We start from the raw sequence: 25594 nt of genomic DNA, 5'->3' as shown, positions 1-25594 counted from the left end.
GCAAGAAGCATTTTATAAACAGGATGACCAAGCATCCTCCTTTTGTCTGGGGCTGAGAGGCTTCCTAGAATGTAGCACTTTCAGTGTTAAAACCAAGAAAGTCCTGGGAAACCAGGATGAGTTGACCATCCCAGATATAAACTCAGAGTTTATACTGAGCCTATCTATTGGAGATCTCTGTAGAGCTATCAGAAAGGCAGTTTGAAACACTAATCTAAAAGCAACTTTGAGCTGTAGGCACAGAATTGAGAATCGCAGATATATGGGTGGCATTTGAAGTCACAGAACTAGATGGTATCACCTTGGGGGAGAAGAGAAAAGAGCCCAGGACACAGTCAGCATTTCTCTTTTTCACAGATAACAAAGAAATGCCTGCATCAGTACAGTTCCCCATCTACACTGCCATTGCCTTTCAGAATTAAGACTCTTACTTTCTAGATCTTGCCAGAAAATTAGAAACACAAAGTAAAATGTACAATTCAGATGCTCTGGGTGAACAGCCACTTAGCTTAAAGCCTCAGCTTTGACAGCCATGTCAGATCCTTCCTAGGCATCAGAGAAGAGCCCAAATATACAGAGTAGGTTTGTTTATTGACCATCCTTTCCCTTCTCTTCCCCAAAGCTTCTTCACAAAGCAATCCTACGACTGCTACTCACAAATGTCTGGCCTCTTTCCTACTTCCAATCCCACTCCCCTCTTTTTCTAATTATCTTCAAGAAATATTACCCTCAACTACCATAATAAAAAACTCACAATGAGGAAAAGGAACACAGAAAGAAGCAAGGTGACAATAAAAACTCTCTAAGAGCAAGCTTCACTTGAGAGGGGCCCACAGCTCAGTGCATGAGGCGCTGTGAAAAGACTCCTAACACTCTTGGCTGCAACTGAACTTGGGTACATTGGTATTCAGAAAAGGAACAATTACCAGAGTGACTCAACAGATGGCCCATTGAAACGATGGGATTAATACAATGTGTCTGGTGACCTAGTTCAAGTAACTAAATAGAAGCCTCCCAATCGGCCAACTTGCGATTGAAAATATCAAATGTTTGCAGCAGACCTTGTAAAATCTAGCCCTATTTATCCAGTCTAGGCAGAGACAGTAACAGAATGAAACATGAGGGATATCAAAAGTGATCTTGGGGCTTGGAATGGTCACAGCAGAATTACCTGGCTTCCCCGTGGGACAGCTCTACACCTATAAGGGCAAGCAACCTGGCTAGATGACGCAGGACACTTAAAATATATATATTAAAGATTTTTTTTTAAAAGATGCTCTCTCAAAAAAATAAATAAATAAATAGAAGATGCTCTCTCACCAAAAAATACTCTGCCTAAAAGATAACTGAAATGTAGAATTTCAGAAAGAAGCAATTAATGGCAATAAATTATACCTAGTAAATCCTAATCTACTGACAAACAGACCCTCCCCAGAGTCGGGCACTCTGTAGGGCCAAGGGAGCCATCATAGTCATCCTTCTAAAGGACTTTCCAAATTTTTCTCTAGCACTTAAAAACACATGCAGATTCACCTTGAACTCTTAGGTTTAACAGAACAGAAGCATTTTAAATTAGATACAAAGAAAAAAAAAGCATACTTGAATTAAAAAAATAAAAACAATGATAAAAACCTCAGAATAGTAAGGCTTAAAGGTTTATGATCAAATAGGATAAGCAATGTCTCATTATGTAATTATGCCTTTTCATTTCACTTTTACACTGAATATGAATTTTATTTTTAAACTAACAATATTAGAAATGCAAACATCCTAATGTAAAACATACTTAAAACACTGATTCCCCTGTTGATTGACTGCTGATAACTACATTTTCAGGGCACTTAAAAATATCATTTATATATATGTGTAAAACAAACTCATACACAATGACTTTATCTGCTATATAAACACCTTCTATGATCACCACATTCCTCTCTAGAAGGAAATAAATTTTAAAAATCTGATAAAATTTATCTTTCAAAGAAATTAAAATTTTGTAAATGATAGAAACTCACTGAACAAAATGCTCATGGCAGACTTTCCATGGCATAATTGGGTTTATAGACTTCTGACATTATGCTTAAGCACAGTAAAGCTACACAGATACATTTAATGGATACTAAGTCAAATACAATTGCCTGAAACAAGAAATAACATAGTTTAATTTATATATTTTAAGTACATTTAATTGCTTCACCTTCATTGCAGTGAAATCACTGAACAATGTTTCACATATCTACTCCATTAGCATTAAGACACTATTTATAGCTTTAAAATTTAATGATCTGAAAAATATTAATCTTTAGTTTGTACCTCCTTTTAAAAAAATAAGTTCTGAGATATCATGATGGTTTTGTAAGAATAAGCAGAGCTTTTTAATAAGAGGCATTCTGACAAAAAGAGAAAAGCAGACACTGTTTGGGTGAAAGAAACGAAATTAAAAACTCCAGGTAGGAATCTTGTTGAAGTCGGGGCATTCAAAGACACGTGTTCTCCAAAGACAGCCTGCTGTGACCACAGTCATAAGGCAGAGAGCCACCCAGTGCCCAGGTCCTCAGAGGGAAAGGAGGCCTCCACGTGAATACTTCAAGAAAAAAATTATGCTGGGACATCAATATACCTTGAAAGTATTTTCATAACTAATTAAAAAAAATCTATCCAGCAATGAAATACGACATACAAATAAACAAAAAAATTTTTCACTGAGCTCCTTATTTCAAAACCATTTTTAAGCTTCTGATGCATTTTAAATTCTACAGCATCTCTAAAGATTAAGACAAACACGATACTACCGTCCAGCGCTAAGAGCTGCTAGGGGAACACTTCACATAAAACCACATAGGGCACAAAGCGGTGAGCACACGGTGTAATCCTGACAGCTATTCTTTTGGCTGGACTTGGAAACGGTGCCCAGAGAGATGACACGGCGACAACCGCGAGCAGGTGTGGGGACACTCGGAGGAGGGGTAAAGAAGCAGCAGCCCCTAGTCCGGGGCCTCTGCAGGAGGAGGACGAGAGGCAGCACCATCACCTCCCCCGGCAGGCCTTCTCTCTGAGCACCAGACCAGGTGAGACAGCCAGCCCTGCAAGGGAATTCCAAGGAACCCATTCATTCAAAGCACGTCCCATGCTTTATGGTGAGTTCTTTGGGGGCAGAAGCCAGGTCTCATCAACCTGTCCAGCCCCAGATACCACTGAGTCACAAAGCACCCGCTTAATAAGTGTGTGATACAGAGATGAATGAGGGGACTTCCGTGGTGGTACAGTGGGTGAGAATCCGCCTACAGCAACGGAGATGCAGACACAGAGAACAGACTAAAGGTCACAGGTGGCGGGGGGCGGGGGGAGACGGAGAGGGTGGGGGGGCTGGAGAGAGCAGCTTGGAAGCATATACACTACCGCATGCAACACAGCCAGCCAACGGAAATTTCCTATATGACTCGGAACTCAAATCAAGGCTCTGTAACAACCCAGAGGGGTGGGGAAAGGTGGGAGGTGGGGGCGAGGTCCAAGAGGGAGGGATACATGTATATCCATGGCTAATTCATGTTGATGTATGGCAGAAACTAAAGCAATGTTGTAAAGCAATTACCCTTCAATTAAAAACAAATTAAAAAAAAAAAAAAGAATCCACCTGCCAGTGCAGGGACATAGGTTTCATTCCTGGTCTGGGAAGATGCCACATGTTGCAGAGCAACTAAACGCACGGATCACAACTACTAAGCCCACGCTCTAGAGCCTGTGAGCCACAACGACCAAACCTGCTACTGAATTTCATGCGCCAAGAGCCTGTGCTCCACAACAAAAGCCACTTGACTGAGAAGCCCACACACTGCAACAAAGAATAGCCCCTGCTTGCCACAACTAGACAAAGGCCTGTGCAAGGCAATGAAGACCCAGCACAGCCAAAAGTCAATAAACAAATAAAATTTATCTTAAAAAATAATTAATGAGAAGACAGGAAGTCAGCCAAAAAAGAAGCTATTTTTCATGGAAAGAGAAGAACCAAGATGAAGAATTAAAAAAAAAAGAGTCACTCCTTGAGAAACGAGGCAGAAATCAGAGAAGATAGTTATGTCACAAGTAGAAGAAAGCCCAGGAATACACAGGCTGAGAATCTTGAGAATTAGGTATCTGGAAATAAGGAGACCACAGAATTACAATACTTTAAGAGCAAAAGTCACAGAGTAATACAGTACTTTTTTCCCCTAAGATCACGAATAAGGCAAGGATACTGTTCTCAAACTTTCAGTCAACCTTGAGTTCAAGGTTCTGGCTAGTTCAGTCAGACCAGAAAAGCAATTTAAAAAGGTATAAACATAGAAAAGGAAGAAGTAAAACTGTCATTGTTCACAGACATCTAGCTATGACTATGGATGTCAATAACACACACACACACAAAATATTAGAACTAGCATGTGAATTCAGGAGTCTTGTAGAATATAAGGTCAATTTACAAACAGCAACTGTATGTTTCTATTCTAGCAAGTGGAAGGTAGAAAAATTTTTTTTAAATCTTAAAACTTTAAAACACTATCATTTTGAGGAGCAGAAGAAAATCAGTCACATAACCCCTACTTAATAAATATTTGATATAAGAATAAATGGATGAGAAAAAATGTCAATGAAAATTCATAATATAATGAGGGAAGTGAAAATTTCCTATATTGAAAACTACAAAGCATTGTTGAGAGAATTAAGTACAGGGGTTTGTGGAAAACAGACTCAGTATTATCAAAATGTCTGTTCTCCACAAATTAAAAAACAGGTTCAATGAAATCCCAATCAAAATCTAGCAGGCTTTTATGAATCAAACAAAAAACAATGACAAGTTCATTCTAAAATTTCTAAGAAAGTACAAAGGATCTACAATAGTTAAAACAATCATGAAAAGCAATAACAAAGTTGGAGGGCTTAATTACTTGATTTAAAAACTTATAATACAGCTACTATACTCAAGACAGTGTATAATTGGCATAAGAACAGACAGAGCAGTGGAACAAAAACAGTCCAGGAACAGATTTATACACATATGGTTAACTTATTATCAACCAAGACAACAACTCACTCACTATAAGAGGAAACAAATCTTTTAGCAAACAAATGCTAATGGATATACAGACCGGGGGAAAAACAACACCTCAGTAATTATGTTATTTCATACACATAAAAATTAAAGATAGGTTATCAACCTAAATGTAAAGATAAAACCCTAAGGCACCTTTAAGTAAACACAAAAAAACACCTTCCCACTACTGAATAGGGAAAGACTTCTTAGATAACTCACAGCCAAGTACTAACCATGAAAAAGAATAAACTGGGTTAAACGTTCTGCTTATCAAGAGACACCATTAATAAAAAGATCTCTCTTAAAGCAAAAGAAATAAAAACAAAAATAAATAGGACCTAGCTAAACTTAAAAACTTTCACACAGCAAAGGAAATCATCAACAAAATGAAGTCAACCTATTGAATGGGAGAATATATTTGCAAATGACCAATAAAGATAATATCCAAAATACATAAATAGCTCACACAACTCAATATTAAAAAACAAACAACACAATTAAAAAATTGGCAGACGACTTGAATAGATATTTTTGCAAAGAGAAATTGTAGATGGCCAACAGGCACATGAGAAGATGCTAAATATCATTAATCATTGGAGAAACACAAATTAAAACCACAATGAGATTTCATCTCATACCTGTCAGGATGGCTACCATCAAAAAGAATATAAATAACAAATATTGGTCTGGACGCAGAGAAATGGGAACCCTCATACACTGTCGGTGGGAATGTAAATTGGCACAGCCACTGTGGAAAACAGTACGGAGGTTTCCCAAAAAGCTAAAAATAGAACTACGCTATGAATGAATAGAAAGGATATGGTGTATATATACACATATAACTACACACACACACACATATACACACTATGGAATACAATTCAGACATTAAAAAAAAAGAATGAAATTTTCCCATTTGCAACAACATGGATGGACTTATGCTAAATGAAATAAACCAGAGGAAGACAAATACTATATGGTATCCCATGTGAAATCTAAAAAATTTACAACAAAGTGGTGAATACAACAAAAAAGTTGTAGACTCAGAGATACAGAGAACAAGCTAGTGGTTACCAGTGGGAAGACGGAAGGGGAGAGGGGTGAGACAGGAGCAGAGGATTAAGAGGTACCAACTATTATATATAAAATAAATAAGCTATAAAGATATACTATACAGCACAGGAAATACAGCAATATTTTATAATAACTATAAAAGGAGTATAATTTTTGAAAATTATCAATCACCACGTTACACATCTGAAACATGTAATATTGTACTTTACTTCAAATTAAAAATCAAAACAGAATATAAATATATGCTTACATACATATATATCTATGTTACACATACATAGTTATATATACATACATACAGTTACATGCATATTATACACACATGTTACACACATGTTATACATCCATATCTATGTTATGCATACATGTTATACATACATGTTACATACAGACATACATGTTATACATTATTTAAATATGTATAGGCAATACATATTTAAAAACCTCACAAATCAATAACAATAATTCAATAATATTTTAGAAAAACAATCAAGAGTATGCAAAAAAAGAGATGAATAGCCAATAAGCATATGAAAAGATATTCAAAATCACTAATCACCAGGAAAACACAAATCAAAATTATTAATCATCGGGAAAGCACAAATTAAAAATCACAACGAGATACTCATCCTACTGTGCTGTGCTAAAGTCGTGTGCGACTCTGCGTCCCCACGGACTGTAGCCCACCAGCCTCCTCTGTCCATGGGATTCTCCAGCCAAGAATACTGGAGTGGGTTGCCATGCCCTCCTCCAAGGGATCTTTCCAACCCAGGGATCGAACCCAGGTCTCCCGCATTGCAGGAGGATTCATCCTACTCAAATCAGCTAAACTTAAACAAAGCAAAACAACAACAACAGCAACCCCAACAACTGCGTGGCTGAACCACACTGACTCCATTCTGCCATTCCCTCCTATGTTGCAGTCCCACCTGCCCTCTTGTTTCTGGGTGATGTAGCTTGAGTCTTCCCAGGGAAGGCACCCAAGCCAGACGGGCACCCTACTGCTCTACCTTGCCTCTGTCTGCTATGAAAACTGGAAGAAAGTCTGCTGCTCACACAGAACCACCTTGGTTCCTAGAGGTGCGAACTTGCTTCTCTCTAGGTATGTAAGTTATCGACAGAGTGAAGTCGCTCAGTGGTGTCCGACCTTTGCGACCCCATGGGCTGTAGCCTGCCAGGCTGCTCCATCCATGCGATCTTCCAGGCAAGAATACTGGAGTGGGTTGCCATTTCCTTCTTCAGGGGATCTCCCCGACCCAGAGATCAAATCCAGGTCTCCCGCACTGCAGTCAGACTCTCCACTGTCTGAGCCACCAGGGAAGCCCCCAGTAATTGACAAGAAACTTTGTAATTGCACTTTTTGGAGCTGCCTGTTTTGTTTTAGTCTCAAAGTTCCATCTCAGTTCAGAGAACATTAGTCAATATCTCCACCTTCCAATACACACACACAAAGCTAACTATTAAACACTAGTAAGAATGTGAAGCAACTGGAAGGCTCACCAATTATTACTTGCTCAAACATAAAATGGCACAAGCACTCTGGAAAAATGTTTAGCAGCTTCCTATACTGTCAAACATCTAGTCTATGATCCAACAATTCTATTCCTATAGGTATTTACCCAAGAGGTATGAAAATAAGATGTCTACAAGATGACTTTTTTGTTTCTAGCAGCCTTATAACACCCAATAACAATTAGAAACAACCCAAATTTTGGGCCACTTAAGATCTATGCATTTTACTGCATGTGTATTATAAATCAGTGTCCCCCAAGCAACCCCGAAAACACTAGTAGAATTAAGGGATTTAGACTGATGGACTAGTTCGTCCCCTTGCCCCACTTCTTGTTTTCCCCGCACTGGAAACAAGAAAGAGAGAATGAAAGATCTGAGAGGGGGTGGGAACATTTGTGCTGGAGAAAGAAGAGTTGAAAAATGTTTACAGGCAAAGAAAAAGCATGAAGAGGTGGGCAGGGGGGAGACGGGAATGCCAGGACTAGAGGATTCACATCTGGAGAAGGCGAGGGGTCCACAAGACAGACGGGGTGAAGAGTTCAACTGTGGGAAGGCACAGGAGCTCATTAAGCACAGAGGACAGAGCAAAGGAAGGTGTTGGGCGCTGGGAAGTAGGTTTATCCTCCAGCACAGCGGATCCATGGGCTTGCCATAAAGCTGCTGTAACTACTTCCTCTCCCTTAACCTTTAAGGTTCCTAGTTCAAGGAATGAACCTTAATTCCTTTGTGCTACCTTATGGAAAATGTACTGAATGGAGAGACCTGAGTTGATAACTGTTGTGATCAGTATCATACTTGCCTAAAATAAAGAAAAAGTATCTGGCAAAAGACTAGAATTTCTCTTTTGAATGATGTATGCCTTGTGTCAACATGGATTAGCTTTTCCAGAAAGAAGGATGTGAGAGCCCATCTGCTTCCTGCTCTTCAGATGACTTATTTTGTTATTTTTAACAAATAACTATGCATTTGGGTCTTTATTTACTTATCCTTAAAATGTATGTCACAGACTAATAAACACTGGATTCCTTACATTAGTCAAACATTCTAAATACAGAGCATGCTCTCTAGGTTAATTTACTCACCAGTAGGTGGAACTTTTAACAAATGGCCCAATAAAGGCAATAATTTACCTCATGTGGAGTATGAATTATTCTTGCTACAGATGGAGATAAGAAATTATAGCCCATATAACACAAACAAAGTCTGGTTTCTGTGGAAGCAACAACTTGGACTTCCTATGCTCTGTGAATTTCAGTCCCCTGTTTTGAACACTACATGACTTTACCCTAATTTCAAACAACTTAAAATGCCTACATAGGGACTTCCCTACAAGTTCAGTGGTCAAGACTTCACATTCCAAAGCAGGGGGTGTGGGTTTGATCCCTGGTCCAGGAGCTGAGATCCCATGTGCCTCATAGACAAAAAAACAAAACATAAAACAGAAGCAATACTGTAATAAATTCAATAGAGAATTGAATTTTTTTTAAATGCCTAAGTAACTGGCAAGTTTAAATATCTCTCTTTAAGGTGGAGAATGGTATCCTAAGAAGAGCTAAAATGTTTTCCTTGAACCTAATCAAGTGTTTCCACTGCTATGTATCCTTCTTTTCCTTATTCAACAAAGACATCACTTCCAAGGTAACCGACACAACTTCTCTGGTCTGCCCTAGCTAACACTGTACTTTACAAAATCCAAAATTCTGGAAAGCAAATTCTAGGACTTATAATACAGTCTTTCGTGGAATTTAAGTTCCATATACAGTGGAAAGGGTAGAACAGACAGGGTAAGCTAAGAAATGCCCCTCTAATCAAGCAGTGCTAGAATACGTGCAATAACCAACTCTTCCCCTCAACAGGGCAAGCTGCTGTCAGCGTGTGATTAGTGTTTTGAAACAATTCCAAAAGGCCTGTTGAGGTAAACTATTGACCAGCTTCAAGGAATGTCAAATCTCCACGACACGGTCTTTCTAGAATTCCCCATTAGAGTCAGCACTGATTTACTATGAAATGCAGGAAAGCATTTCTGATGAGGAGCTGCTGACAATGAAGAAGCAGTTTTAGGCCAGCTTTCACATGCGAGCTGGCATCGCCCCACGAATGAGACACCGCTCAGATGATATCTGTGGCAGAAGAAGCATCTCACCACAACACTTCCACCTTCCAGCTACGATGGGAGGCAGAGAAAGAGAATGTCCCCTCTGGCTAACCTTTATTCTCCCTGTAAGTTCTCTCTCTGTGGTCCAGGTCACACACCTCTCCACAAGAATATCAATGCGCACAAATTGAAAAGCTTGAAGGCAAGGAGTTAAATCACATGCATACACCCCCGCTGTGTTCTGTATGAAAGCTCAACAAAAACTACAAGTCCATCTGTCAGAGAAACTGTTCTCTTGCTGAGTAAGAAGTGAGATGGGAGGCCTAAACTTGTGACTCCCAGAACCAGTTATTTTTCATCGGGCCAGGAATCTCAGGGTCACTGCCAACAGAAACTTATTCCATATATAAAGGGCAGGGACTCCTTTCTTTGTAAATACTATGAAATACTAACCACTTGCTTGAATGTAACATTTGTTAAGCTACATTTGTTCAATGTGTGGAGCTTTTTCTTCTGCAAAAGGTCCAAGAAGGTAAAAGTCCGTCTAATCAAGAAATAGCTATTCCCTGGAAACAGGAATGTCAGATGCAACCAGATCTCAGATGGAGGTCATGAAACGAACACAGAGTATTTACAGGTGGCCACTCAAGCAGAGAACAACGGTAACAACAGTATCCTCTCCCATTTATGACATTTTGTAGCTTACTAGAGAGCATTTTTGTGTTCATTATCTCATTTGGGAAAACAGGCCAAGTCCTCTCAGAACTGTAAGGAAGCATCCTGGCACCAATGAGGACGTGGCCCTGTGCACTTGGAGGGAAAAACTCACAAAACTGAAATAAGTGCATCTTCTTCTGTGCTGAACAACAGTCACTAAGAAACTATCTGAAACTATCCTGCGGATCAGATGTGAAAGCAACACCCCATGATGGCAGTTAGTGGAGGGTTACATGCAATAAACACAACCAAAAGAGGAGGAGTCTGGAAAGGACAGTAACTACTTATCAAGAAACTAGACTTTTTTTTTTTTAAAGAAAAATACACTTTTATTTTTAACACTGCTTTCCACCTAAACCAGACATTACAGTTTGGCTGTTATTATTTTTTTAATTATTTATTTTTAACTGGAGGATAACTGCTTTACAATAGTGTTAGTTTCTGCCATATATCAACATAAAGAAACAAGACTTATTCTTTTATTTTTTATTGTTCTTCAAGCATCAAAACGTGTAAGAATGGGCCTACCTTGCCCTTTCTATATCCAGAAATACCAAAAACAGACACAAACCAAAATGCATCATGGCTCTGGTTCTATTTTGTAACATTTGGAAGACAGTGGACTTGACAATGACATTTAGAGACCTAGTAATGAAAACAAAAAGATTTGAAGTAGCAAACTAGAGGAAGCAGAAGAGAACCACTGAAGCCTAGATCCCACTCTGCCAGATGTAAGGGATAAACCGCCTTCCCTGCCACGTGACAGCTGAAAGGATGGATGCCCACGCAGTGACTCCCAACCGTGGTTTCATATGACCACTTGGAGATTCCAAGAATCTCAAAATATGCAGCAAAATGTCAGGACACAATTTTAATCCCACCAATTTATGGAGGACTAAGGTCCCACAAAAACTCAACGTAGGAATGGTGGGAAATCACCTCTCTGGAAATGAGGCGACAGGTGAGCCTTTTACTTTGAAAACTGAAGAGAAAATAACATCTCACACTTCTCTAGAAAAAAAGGGATCTACTACATAATATTAGGGAAGAAGATTCAATTAAAAAAAGGGGGGGTATTCAACTTATATCATGACTTCCTCACAGAATCCATGAAGGAGGAATCCACTGCTAGGAAATTAGAATGGTGGTTTTAAGAAGAGAGTGAGCCTATTTTTTTCTTGCAGTTAACAAGTCAGCAAGTCAGTCAGATCTTCTCTTAACTGACCATATACTAAGAAAAAACAAAGACCTAGCTCAGAAGATGGGAGTTATCTGGTATGATTTGGGTCAACAAAGATGCAGAAAAAGAAATAATGGAGGAGTAGCGATTGCTGTGATGGGTTAAGTTTTAAAATGACAAATTTCTCACCTGAACTCTTTTCTAATTTTCTTCCCACATAAGGTTGACCCTTCATTCTTTACCTGAACTTGACTTCACTCCGATCTTTCACTTAGAACAAAGTTGAAATCTCTTCTTACGGTACACCTCATGTAATGTGGAAGGAGAAGTAAAAAGATAACCCATTTTGAAGGAATGAAAATGAGGATTCAGTTCAGTTCAGTCGCTGAGTCATGTCTGAATCGTTGCGACCCCATGAATCGCAGCACGCCAGGCCTGCCTGTCTATCACAAACTCCCAGAGTTTACTCAAACTCATGTCCATCGAGTCAGTGATGCCATCCAGCCATCTCATCCTCTGTTGTCCCCTTCTCCTCCTACTCCCAATCCCTCCCAGCATCAGGGTCTTTTCCATGAGTCAACTCGTTGTATCAGGTGGCCAAAGTACTGGAGTTTCAGCTTCAGCATCAGTCCTTCCAAAGAACACCAAGCACTATCTCCCATAGGAGGGACTGGTTGGATCTCCTCGCAGTCCAAGGGACTCTCAAGAGTCTTCTCCACACCACAGTTCAAAAGCATCAATTTTTCGGCACTCAGCTTTCTTTACAATCCAACTCTCACATCCATACAAGACCACTGGAAAAACCAAAGCCTTGACTAGACGGACCTTTGTTGGCAAAGTAATGTCTCTGCTTTTTATATGCTGTCTAGGTTGATCGTAACTTTCCTTCCAAGGAGTAAGCGTCTTTTAATTTCATGGCTGCAGTCACCACCTGCAGTGATTTTGGAGCCCAAAAATATAAAGTCTGATATGTTTCCACTGCTTCCCCATCTATTTCCCATGAAGTGATGGGACCAAATGCCATGATCTTAGTTTTCTGAATGTTGAGCTTTAAGCCAACTTTTTCACTCTCCTCTTTCACTTTCATCAAGAGACTTTTTAGTTCCTCTTCACTTTCTGCCATAAGGGTGGTGTCATCTGCATATTTGAGGTTATTGATATTTCTCCCGGCAATCTTGATTCCAGCTTGTGCTTCTTCCAGCCCAGCATTTCTCATGATGTACTCTGCATAGAAGTTAAATAAGCAGGGTGACAATATACAGCCTTGACATACTCCTTTTCCTATTGGGAACCAGTCTGTTGGTCCATGTCCAGTTCTAACAGTTGCTTCTTGACCTGCATACAGGTTTCTCAAGAGGCAGGTCACGTGGTCTGGTATTCCCACCTCTTTCAGAATTTTCCACAGTTTATTGTGATCCACACAGTCAAAGGCTTTGGCATAGTCAATAAAGCAGAAATAAATGTTTTCCTGGAACTCTCTTGCTTTTTCAATGATCGAGCAGATGTTGGCAATTTGATCTCTGGTTCCTCTGCCTTTTCAAATCCAACTTGAACACCTGGAGGTTCATGGTTCATGTATTGCTGAAGCCTGGCTTGGAGAATTTTGAGCATTACTTTACTAGCGTGTGAGATGAGTGCAATTGTGCAGTTGTTCGAGCATTCTTTGGGATTGCCTTTCTTTGGGATTGGAATGAAAACTGACATTTTCCAGTCCTGTGGCCACTGCTGGGTTTTCCATATTTGCTGACATATTGAGTGCAGCACTTTCACAGCGTCATCTTTCAGGATTTGAAATTCCTTCACCTCCACTAGCTTTGTTTGTAGTGATGCTTCCTAAGGCCCACTTGACTTCACATTCCAGGATGTCTGGCTCTAGGTGAGTGATTACACCATCGTGATTATGTGGCTCGTGAAGATCTTTTTTGTACAGTTCTTCTGTGTATTCTTGCCACCTCTTCTTAATATCTTCTGCTACTGTTAGGTCCATGACATTTATGTCTTTTATCGAACCCATCTTTTAATGAAATGTTCCCTTGGTATCTCTAATTTTCTTGAAAAGATCTCTAGTCTTTCCCATTCTGTTGTTTTCCTCTATTTCTTTGCATTGATCACTGAGGAAGGCTTTCTTATCTCTCCTTGCTATTCTTTGGAACTCTGCAAAGATACTCAAATGAGAATATCTTTCCTTTTCTCCTTTGCTTTTCGCTTGTGTTCTTTGCACAGCTGTTTGTAAGGCCTCCTCAGACAACCATTTTGCCTTCTTGCATTTCTTTTCCATGGGAATGGTCTTGATCCCTGTCTCCTGTACAATGTCACGAACCTCCATCCATAGTTCATCAGGCACTCTTAACAGATCTAGTCCCTTAAATCTATTTCTCACTTCTACTGTTTAGTCATAAGGGATTTGATTTAGGTCATACCTGAATGGTCTAGTGGTTTTCCCTACTTTCTTCAATTTAAGTCTGAATTTGGCAAAAAGGAGTTCATGATCTGAGTCACAGTCAGTTCCTGGTCTTGTTTTTGCTGACAGTATAAGCTCCTCCATCTTTGACTGCAAAGAATAGAATCAATCTGATTTTAATGTTGACCATCTGGTGATGTCCATGTGTAGAGTCTTCTCTTGTGTTGCTGGAAGAGGGTATTTGCTATGAACAGTGCGTTCTCCCGGCAAAACTCTGTTAGCCTTTGCCCTGCTTCATTCCGTACTCCAAGGTCAAATTTGCCTGTTACTCCAGGTGTTTCTTGACTTCCTACTTTTGCATTCCAGTCCCCTATAATGAAAAAGACATCTTTTTTGGGTGTTAATTCCAAAAGGTCTTGTAGTTCTTCATAGAACTGTTCAATTCCAGCTTCTTGAGCATTATTGGCTGGGGCATAGGCTTGGATTACCATGATATTGGATGGCTTGCCTTGGAAACGAACAGAGATCATTCTGTCATTTTTGAAATTGCATCCAAGTACTGCATTTCAGACCCTTTTGCTGACCATGATGGCTACTCCATTTCTTGTAAGGGATTCCTGCCCACAGTAGTAGATATAATGGTCACCTGAGTTAAATTCACCCATTCCAGTCCATTTTAGTTCGCTGATGCCTAGAATGTCGACATTCACTCTTGCCATCTCCTGTTTGACATCTTCCAATTTGCCTTGATTCATGGACCTAACATTCCAGGTTCCTATGCAATATTGCTCTTTACAGCATCGGTCCTTGCTTCTATCACGGTCACATCCACAACTGGGCATTGTTTTTGCTTTGGCTCCATCCCTTCATTCTTTCTGGAGCTTTTTCTCCACTGATCTCCAGTAGCACATGGGCACCTACCGACCTGGGAAGTTCCTCTTTCAGCATGCTATCATTTTGCCTTTTCATACTGTTCATGAGGTTCTCAAGGCAAGAACACTGAAGTGGTTTGCCATTCCCTTCTCCAGTGGACCACATTCTGTCAGACCTCTCCGCCATGACCCGTCCGTCTTGGGTGGCCCCACACGGCATGGCTTAGTTTCACTGAGTTAGACAAGGCTGTGGTCCTGTGATCAGATTGGCTAGTTTCCTATGATTATGGTTTTAGTGTGTCTGCCCTCTGATGCCCTCTCGCAATACCTACCATCTTACTTGGGTTTCTCTTACCTTGGACGTGGGGTATCTCTTCACGGCTACTCCAGCAAAGCACACCAAATGAGGATTGGGAAACCAATAATAAATGACTTAATCCAAATCCTTTTCAAGAAGAGATTACATTGAAATCTTATGTGAAACAAACAAATACCTATCAAGCTATCTTTGTGACGGAGGAATAAATTTAACAGAATCAGGAACCCACTCATAAGACAGACTGTGTTATAACTTAAGAGTCAAAATGCAAATTAAAAATAAAGAGGGTTATTTATTTATAGCTTTAGCACTAGAGTTGAAAATAAACAAATTTTAAATAAATCTAATGAGTGTCATGCAAGAAAATCAAATGATATACCACCCTAAGATTGTGAATAAAAAAACAACAGTTCAGAATATTGAAAACAATCATGCAAAATCTAAATGTCATATGAAGCTACCCATAAGTAAAATTGGCAGAAAAGAGGATTACTATTTATTAACAACAATATTTTGAAAACAAATTAAAATTTGCTTTCTTCAACCATTTAAATGCAAAGATCTTAATCTGATGTCAAACTAAAAACACATAACATCAGGGAATCACAGTTTGAATGTTTTACAACAATACAAAGTTATGAAATAATTTAAAATGAAGCTATTTGACTAATACAATTCAAATCTGTCTCTCAGTGCAAGTGACTGCCATCGCAAATGTGAAATCCCACAAGCTGTTGCTCTATGATGAAAAAATATGCAAAGACAGTGCTGTGTTCTTACCAACATCAACAGCTGCTGACACAATTCTTTTAAAAATCCTCCTTTTCTTCTAGGGGTGGAGTTCCCCAAAGAATTCCAGGCTAAAATCTAAGGGGACACAGGGCCAAAACCAAGTGATACCACAAAATTCAGACTTCCTTTAAAACAACTTTTACACTCTGTGCTTGGAAGAGAGGACAAAGGACCAAGCTCTCATCATTTGCTCTGTTTACACCACAAAGGCTTCAGGACAAGAAACTCTGGGGCTCATTACTGGCCAACTGGTTGAAGTGCATCACTGCTCAGAGAGAATGCTTCTGTTAAGGACAGGCACTTAAAAGAAGCCCTCTGGAAGCTAAGAGGGCTGCGGCATACATACCAAGTTATTTTGAGCCTCAGAGAAAGAGGCCAGCAAACAAATCCTCAGAAATGATCAAAACATCACAAAGGGCAAATCCTTTCAGACCCAGGGAGATGTCTGTTGTTTCCTTGTGGTGTGGTGATTTGAAAGCCAGACAATACCCGGACTTACTGTAAACTAAAGCATGAAGTGGGATACTGGAGACGTGAGTCAGAGCAGTGCTTTGCAAGGCTGCACTGTTTACCTTACGGGGTGGGGGAGGGAGCAGAGAGAAGGGGTACCGGGGACAGAATGTGGCAGAGGAGAGATACACCGCATTAAAAACAAGTCCAGTGATCTGATTCACCATAGATAATATACATGCTGTTCTTTTGAAACATCAGATCACTAGCCCAGGTGGGATGCATGAGACGAGTGCTCGGGCCTGGTGCACTGGGAGGACCCAGAGGAGTCGGGTGGAGAGGGAGGTGGGAGGGGGGATCGGGATGGGGAATACGTGTAACTCAATGGCTGATTCGTGTCAATGTATGACAAAACCCACTGAAATGTTGTGAAGTAATTGGCCTCCAACTAATAAAATAAAATTAAAAAAAAAAAAAAAACAAGTCCAGGAGCGACCCTGAACTCAATTACCCTTGGAGAATTACCATATGCAGCCTAGTCTCCCGCCTTTTCTCTCCTAGCAGGGAACAGACATTTCCTTTAAAAACACAGTGTTCTCCTCCTGTTCCTATATAACAAGCTTACTTTACAAGGCTCCTTCACTTAAACAAATCAAACAAAAACAAGTCACAGGTCTACAGAGAGAAATACACCCTACACCAAAAATCTCTCTCTAAAATCATTAACAACAAAAGTTAACCAGGATAAGCCAGAGCCCAGCTTGTCTTTAAAGAGGCTCCCTCTTTATCCTATGATGAAATGTCAACAACCTGTTTATATAAATACTTGCAGTTTAGGTGATATTATGTTTAATATTTAATACACACCACTACAGATATTTAAGAATTTCTGGGTGCTACCACCCAAGTCAGTCCTTCATTAACAACTGGTATGGGTTTAACCCCTTTCAATGGTGTGCTGTGTTCTATGAGAGCACATTATTAGTGTGTGTTGATCACGACTACTTCTCGATGGCAAAATTACAGATGCTTATTTTCATTTTGTGTTCAGATATAATTCCTGCATTTTTGTAGGTACGTATTAGTTTTGGAAAAGTTATTTTTTAAATGTCCTGGAGTTGCTGCTGTTCAGTTGCTAAGTTATGTCTGACTTTGTAACCCCATGAACTGCAGCACACCAGGCTTTCCTGTCCTTCACTCTCTCCCAATAGTGGTGGTTTAGTCACTAAGTCCTGTCCGACTCTTGTAACCCCATGGACTGTAGCCTGCCATGCTCCTCTGTCCATGGGATTCTCCAGGCAAGAATATTGGAGTGGGTTGCCATTTCCGTCTCCAGGGGATCTTGCCACTAGGAATCAAACCCAGGTCTCCTACATTGCAGGCAGACTCTTTATTGACTGAGTGAATAGTGAAGTTTTTGCTCAAATTCACGTCTATTGAATTGGTGATGCTATCTAACCATCTCATCCTCTGCCCAGATTTTCTTCATGCTTCAAACAATAGCTCAGATGGTAAAGAATCTGTCTGCAATGCAGTAGACCCCAGCTCAGTTCCTGAGTCAGGAAGAAGAAGGGAGAAGGGATAGGCTACCCACTCCAGTATTCCTGGGCTTCCCTTGTGGCTCAGCTAGTAAAGAATCCACCTGCAATGAGGGAGACCTGGGTTGGATCCCTTTGGGAAGATCCCCTGGAGAAGGGAAAGGCCACCCACTCCAGTATTCTGACCTGGAGAATTCCATAGGCTGTATATAGTCCATGGGGTCACACAGAGTCAGACACAGCTGAGCAACTTTCACTTTCAAACAAATACAACTAAATGAACATGACTCCAAAATGATTAGCAGAATATCATGAAAGAACAGAATTTTAGCCACGAGGAATGCTGGGCTTTCGCTTGAGTTTTTATAACAAGCTCTACGCACTTGCAGAGTGGATGGATATCCACTGATGCCTCTATTGTTAAAATGAAGCCACTACGCAATAGTAAAATAGGATTGCCAAGTGGGAGGGAGGCTCGAGAGGAAAGCAACATGTATCTTCATACATGCAGAGTATAGAGACAGCACCTAACCTGCAGATCAGACTGATTCTGTTTAATTTGAAGAGAGAGAGAGAGGGGAAAAAAAAAAAAAAAACGTGCGAAGCTTTTGCCAGGGATTAGCATTCATTTATAAGATTGAGATTTCATTTCCAGAAAGTTAGAAGGCATCTGCTACTGTGGGGCTCAGATATCATCAAGCATAAAACTTGAGATATTTCTATATTCATTAAGAACTCTTGAATTCTTGCCCTGGCCTGTCACTGCACCTGTTGACTAGAGATTCTGACTGCCAGAGAAGAAATAATTCACACAATGTATCTTAGAAGCCATAAGGTGATGCTGAAGTCCCACTGGAGGTAAACCTTTCACACCCCTCTATTGAGGTGTTAGGTCATGACCCAATTATTTACACACTGTGCAATCTAAGGGCCATAAGGATGGGTGATTGGTATTTGGTACTGAAGCATGGTCTCTTGGCTCCTAATTCTAAAAAGAGATTAAGTGAAAGGTTAATTGGGTACTAAACAGGTCCTTATGACAAACAAGATTGCAGTTTTTAGTGAACAGGCATATTTTATAAACACAGCCTAAATTGCTAATATGAAGGTCCTTTGTGATTTACATCAGGGGAAAGAGCTTAAGTAACCATGTAATTAGGAATACTTTACCAACCAGTTTCTTAGAAGCTCACTTTAAAATTTTCCAACTTAACTCAGCAGATTTGCTAACCATAATTTTGTAATTTGAACACCTGACTTTTCAAAACGACTATGATAGTATATAACAAACAGCAATGCCCTAGACCAACAAAGACAGCCCAACTCACGTGACCCCACAGTTGCAGAACAGTACTAAGGCCTGCAAAACATAATTACACAATGAGCCAAGACTTTCTACTTCCTGTTAAAAGATACATTCCTCTGAAAGGCTCAATCACAGATATTTCAACATGAAAACAAAGATTCATCCACGTATTAAAAAGACAACTCACATTACAAGTTGAAAATCTGGTCTTTTGGTTCCTAACTGACTAAATGTGTTTGTTTTTTCTCTTTAGGGCAGAAACAATCAGGTAATAAGTATTGGACAAGATCCTTGATGCACCATCAGAGAAAACCCAAAGAGAGAGAAAAAACTAATTAAAAGGCTTACTTTCTATCTAAGAAAAGCCCTCATTTTATCTTTATTCCTAAATGACTTACATTTAAATGTCCTCCACTTTAGATTGTTTTAGTGTTTTGCACTAAAATAAACTGAAACAAAATCAATTTATTCAGTGAAGACAAAAAAACGACTTTCACCCACTTCACTGCCAGGTAACTGACACAGGTCTAAGTCAGTCTGCTGATTTATCCTTTTAAGAAAGAGAAGGAAAGGATATCAAATTCCATTCTAAATACGAAAGATATTGATGAGGAGTTCAAGTTAAAAGATGGAAAACAGACATAAGATAAACTAAATACAAAGATAATATAAACTAAACAATGTCAACGATGCTGTGGGAGTTAAGCTGAGACCATTGGCAGCCAGACAGCCACTGGATCTCCCTTCCTGAAAGACAGGGGAAGAACAAACTGAAGCTGGGAAGACAAGCAACTGCTGCTAGCTTCTTCCCAAAGGAAAGGCTACAAAGCCTGGAGGAATGTTCTAAAACAGACCCGCAAAATAAGAACTGCCTACAGCTGTCAAATATTCTACTGCTCTTCACTCTAAGGATGAGATGTGCTTTCACAAATGTGTACACATACCCTTGAGAATACCTTCAAACTCAAAGAAGTCTCCCTTTCTAGTTCCCTCAATCACAATAAAGAGTAGAAAACATTTAGTAGCATTCTGGATAATTTGTGCCAATTTAGATGATTCACGTATGGCTTCCCCAGACTAAATGGTCTATGGCCAGAGCTTTTAAGTCAACAAGGGTGCGGAAAGCAAGACCTAATTACAGATCTGAGTCACTGTCTAGAAGCTCCCTCAGCCCAGTGGAACATCCCCCACAAAGGCACCGTTTCATTTTGAGGCATAAAAACAAGCCAAGTCTATAGACTCCTTTACATAAGAAATAAATATGAAGACATCCTTCTACGAGAAACAAAAACATCATTTCACTGAACTGATGTCAACCACAGGTTTTTTTTTCCCTTTTTTCCTTAAGAAACAACTGTAAAAGTTTTTTAAACAAGAAAATGGATATAAAATATATTACAGGACTGTAGCTTAAATATCTTGCATTTCCTGTCTATATTTGGCCTGCTATACAAATGACATTCCATTTGAAGGCTGGTCATCTCTCAATGGAAGAGATTTACTAGCTCTTTTCCTAGGGGCCTCACTGATTGTTTCCATTTGAAGGCTATAATCTTCTAGCACTGGCAACATTTTAATTCAGGATTAGGCCCACAAATAAGGAAGACGGTTACGTTTAAATAAAATTAAAATAAGGATCCATTTTTTAACAACCAAAAAATACATGCACAAAGCACAAAAGCATAAAATTGGATTTCTACAAAAGAGGTTATTGTTTCCCTTTCTGTAGTGAGAATACAATCTATATGAATTAAGGAGGAAAAAACCTTTTCAGTTTACTTTTTTGTTCAGGGAAAGAAAATGGAAATCCTCTTCTGATTGTCATAAATCTTTCTCTGACATTTTATCAGTAACTATGCTACCAAGTTGAAAGGATTAATGATCTCTGAGGGGCAATGGCTATTCAGTCCTGTGGAAGCAATATCCCCAACAAGAACCAAGGGTGAAGAACGGGTTTTTTGAATGCAAAAGTTAAATGACCTGAGAAATGTTTCAGACAAGGATGCTATGAAATCATCTCCAAGACTCATGCATGCGGGTGCGTTATTAAGTCGCTTCAGTCGTGTCCAACTCTTTGTGACCCCAAGGACTGTAGCCCACCAGGCTCCTTTGTCCATGGGATTCTCCAGGCAAGAATACTGGAGTGGGTTGCCATGTGCTCCTCCAGGGGATCTTCCTGACACAGTATGAACCCACCAGGCCTCTTGCGTCTCCTGCACTGGCAGGCAGATTCTTTACAACTTGAACTGCCTGGGAAGCCCACCAAGACTCATGCTGGGGTACAATGGGAAATAATGTGATATCATGATTCAAAGCACCTTGCTTCATAACCCGTTCATAGGAGTGGAGACCTCCTCCGTAACTGCTGCCACCAGTACAAGGTGGAAACTGACGAGCTGACTTAGAAAGCAGAAAAGTCAATTTTGTCAGGAAGATGGCTAATTGTCAGAGTGCAGAAGAATGCAAAAATTTACCCAAGTTTGCCAAAAGCATGCATTCTGACCACAGGATGAATGGAGGAATTTAAATGAAAAAGTAACCTACACAATGACTCAGTAGGGCCTGCACTTGCCAAACCTTTAAAGGAGTGCAGGCATGGATGTAGATAGTGAACTCAACAGCAGAACAAGCATGAGACTCGAGAAGATGAGCATGTTGATTAAACTCATCAGCCATTTAAAATCAAACACATTTTGGGGCATGCCCCAGGAGGTCCAGTGGTTAGGGCTCTGTGCTTCCACTGCAGGGGCATGGGTTCAAACCCTGGTCAGGAAATTAAGACCCCACATACCGCATGATGGGGCCAAAACAAATAATTAAATAAAAATCTAATGCATTTCATTATGGATCACCAAGATGCCTTGTAACAGATCTTTGCACAAGTGTCTAAGAATACATTTATAGCTTCTTTCTGTGATCCTGAATTTCTTCTCAACTTATTTGTGATTTTCAACAACACACACACAGTATCTACATATACCTGAAGTGAAAAAGCATACAAAAATCATCCTATCTATATGTGGTAAAAGCACAAACAAATGCAAGGGAAGAATAAAGATGTAAACCCGGAAAGTAGTTCTTCGAAGGTGGAGAAAGAGTGCTGCTATGAGAGAGGATGATCATACGGTTTTAGCTGTTCCATGGGATTGGTAAACATTCTATTTGCCTAGAGTGTTGTGGGAGGATATATATAAATATCTGTTATATCATCCTTTAAAGAGTTCTTATATTTGAGATTCACAGTAATTTCTGAAGAACAAAAGCAAGCAATTAGAAATCTGAATATAGACTATTCTAAGAAAACGCCAGGGACAGCGTCACACTGGCAAACACACACCTATACAAAGGGATGGTTTTCTGGCCAGTGGTCCATGACCCTTTACAGTGTTCACAGCCCAAAAGGTTTGATTAAGAGGGAAAACCTCCAGGGAAAGAAAAGAGAAAACTTGAAAGCAGTGCATTTCACTCTCATGTCTTTGGATACGAAACCACTACCCGTGAACTGTTCAGAGGGAAGAGGGTGCCAGTCAACACCAACACACCCTGCCAGTCGAGTCTGACGGCATTATTTTGCCTCCCTTTGCAATTACTCCCACATGTCCCAAGGAGAAACTAATGGACTACTAAAAATAAAATGGAGATGAAGTGAATCACTTAGGATATTTTGGCTCCCAACTCAAACTGGCTTAAACAAAAAGGAAATGTTGCTGGCTCAAATGCTTGGACTCCTGGAGGAGAAACAGGCTTCAGGGCTGCTTTCTCTGTGTTCCACCCTGTGTGACTTCTCGCTCAGCCTGGAGCCACACCAGACCTCACACCAGCACATAACAACATCCAGAAGAAGACAGAAAGAGGCAGGCGCTTCCGGTAGCTGTGTTTTAAGTGTGAGAAGACTTCTGCCAGAAGCGCTTGGCAAACTTACTCTAGAGTCTCCTTGGCTAGAGCCAGATTACAGGACCATGGCTGAAGCCAGCCCTCTGCCCAGTTAATGCCCAGCACTTCTTCCCAAAGAGTGAATCATGCATGGACAGAGCAGCGATGGGCTTGCTCATAATCAGGGCCCACCCTGGAGCTGGTCAGTTCCTCAACCCCCAATATGGGTGGTAGATGGGATTCATAATATGGACTCAATTCTAATATCTGATGGCTAGGATTAGCCGATCATTCTGTGTTTAGCAGAAGATTAACATATCATAATCACGATGTATTTGTACATATATAAAAACTAGAGACATAAAAATCAGATGACCAAATGAAAAGGTAAAGTTTTTAAAAACTTCTTTCAATACTCCCACTGCTCCAATGAGAAACTAAAAAGACAGTCAACATTTTCTAAAGCATGTAGGTCATAGGAAGCATGGTACAATACTTACTATATTCTTGTGCCATAGCTACAAAAATTCGGACAATAGCATCCACATTAACAATATATAACCTAAACAAAAGGGAAAAGAAAAAAATAGTTAAGTACAAAAGAAATTTCATTAAAAATAGTTGCAAAACTTTGACAAAAGTCTTATTTTTTTTTTTTCTGGGAAGAAGTAAACCAGCCTTTTAAAAGTAAATAGCTGAACTTAGAAAAAACATCTGCGGTATTAGAATTCCTCTAAGTACCTTCAAGTTAAAACTATCTGCATCTTTTGCAGATGTGAACACCAACAAACAAATGCATTTTAGACAAATTAACACTGCCCTGGACTGCTACTTGTAACACTGAAACAAAAGCAACTATTAAACGAACCTCAAAAATTATGCTGTCTAAGGCCTACAACACACATCCAATCTACCTAGTCCAATGTAACTTAAAGCGAGATAAAACAGCTTCAGTTTCTACACTCAGGGATCTAAGAAAGTGGTTTTTTTTTTGGGGGGGGGGAGTTGGTAAATGCACATATCCATTCAGATATCTGACACTGCTAAAGAAACACAGCCACAGAACTGGGGACTTTAAGACCCTGGAATGTCTTTCAAAAGTGAAAGGTAAGAAATTTGTCCTTATCCAGACCTCAGGGCAAGTAACAGTATAGCAAGTCACATTCAATTCAGAAGGGCTTTAAAAACATAAAACTCTAACGATGCTGTGGTTTTTCCTGGGGATGATGTACCTTGACAAAGCTGTGGCTATTTATCCTCTCATCTATCTACAACACCATGCCTAATTTCACTTGTCTCAGTTTATATAAGATTCTGCCATGTTGCTGGCATTAGTTATGGTTTGTAGAAGAACCCCCTCATGGATCACAGAACTGATGTTTCTGAATCGTGATGTTGGAGAAGACTCTTGAGAGTCATTTGATGTTAATGTTTTTACGTGAATGGGGATCCCACAGAAAATGAAAACCTAAAGAGGCAGTATATACCATTTTAACAAAGGGTAAAAAATAGTGAAGAAGTGACTACGCAAAGGAAAAAGGGGGGTTAGATGCCTAAGAATGGTAAATTGTGGGAAGGTGACTAGGAAATGTATGGTGGATAAATCTTGTTTAGTAAGATTTGCTGCATAGACTCAAGTGTCTGGAGTTAGAAGAATCATTCTCTTTTCCCTGGTATGGGAGATGGGTGCACCTTCACAAATGGAAATTCATGTCCTGCATTCACAAATGAGGAGGACAAAAAGCTCTTCTTATATCTGCTGTATCTTGACTTCCTTCAGTCTCAAAAGAATTTTAAAGACAGAGGCATATTTCGGGGTGACATATTCCAATCCCCTTCAGGTTCATTAAAATACAACAAAAGCATTATTATAAGAATCAGAAAGGAAGATATTTGCTAAATATATGTATTAAATACATATAAGACTCATTTAGAATACATAAAAACTCCAACAAAATAAGAAAACAATGTGTGTGTTAATAAGTAGCTTCAGGCGTGTCCCAGCTCTTTGCGACCCTATGGACCATAGATGGCCTGCCAGGCTCCTTTGCCATAGGATTCTCCAGGCAAGAACACTAGAGTGGAGTGTCATGGGATCTTCCTGACCTGGGGATTGAACCCACATGTCTATGTCTCCTGCATTGGCAAGCAGGTTCTTTACCACTAGTGCCACCTAGAAGCCCAGGAAAAAGATAGATTACCTAAAAAGAATTAAAAAATGGCCAATAAGCATATGAAGAGGTGTTCGACATCATTCATTACCACAGAAATACAAATTAAAACTACAATGAGATAAAAATTACATATTGATCCAAATGGCTAATGTGCTAATAATAACAGACAACACCAAGTCTTAGGCTGTAGAGCAGTTCAACTCTCATAAGCTACTTGTGTGAA

At 39.7% G+C, this 25594-nt stretch overlaps 1 protein-coding gene across 10 annotated transcripts in view; it reads right to left on the bottom strand.

Moving 5' to 3' along the window:
* SIPA1L1 (signal induced proliferation associated 1 like 1) overlaps positions 1 to 25594 on the bottom strand; it is a 373204-nt gene that overhangs the window by 175021 nt on the left and 172589 nt on the right. For all 10 annotated transcript variants that reach the window (XM_065940374.1, XM_065940373.1, XM_065940380.1 and 7 more), the window contains one exon: positions 23698 to 23759. The gene's annotated coding sequence lies outside the window, so the exon portion shown is untranslated. The remainder of the gene's footprint in view (positions 1 to 23697; positions 23760 to 25594) is intronic.

The sequence above is a fragment of the Muntiacus reevesi genome, chromosome 7, assembly GCF_963930625.1.
Source record: "Muntiacus reevesi chromosome 7, mMunRee1.1, whole genome shotgun sequence".
NCBI lineage: Eukaryota > Metazoa > Chordata > Mammalia > Artiodactyla > Cervidae > Muntiacus > Muntiacus reevesi.
This window is presented reverse-complemented; position numbering and strand designations above follow the sequence as displayed.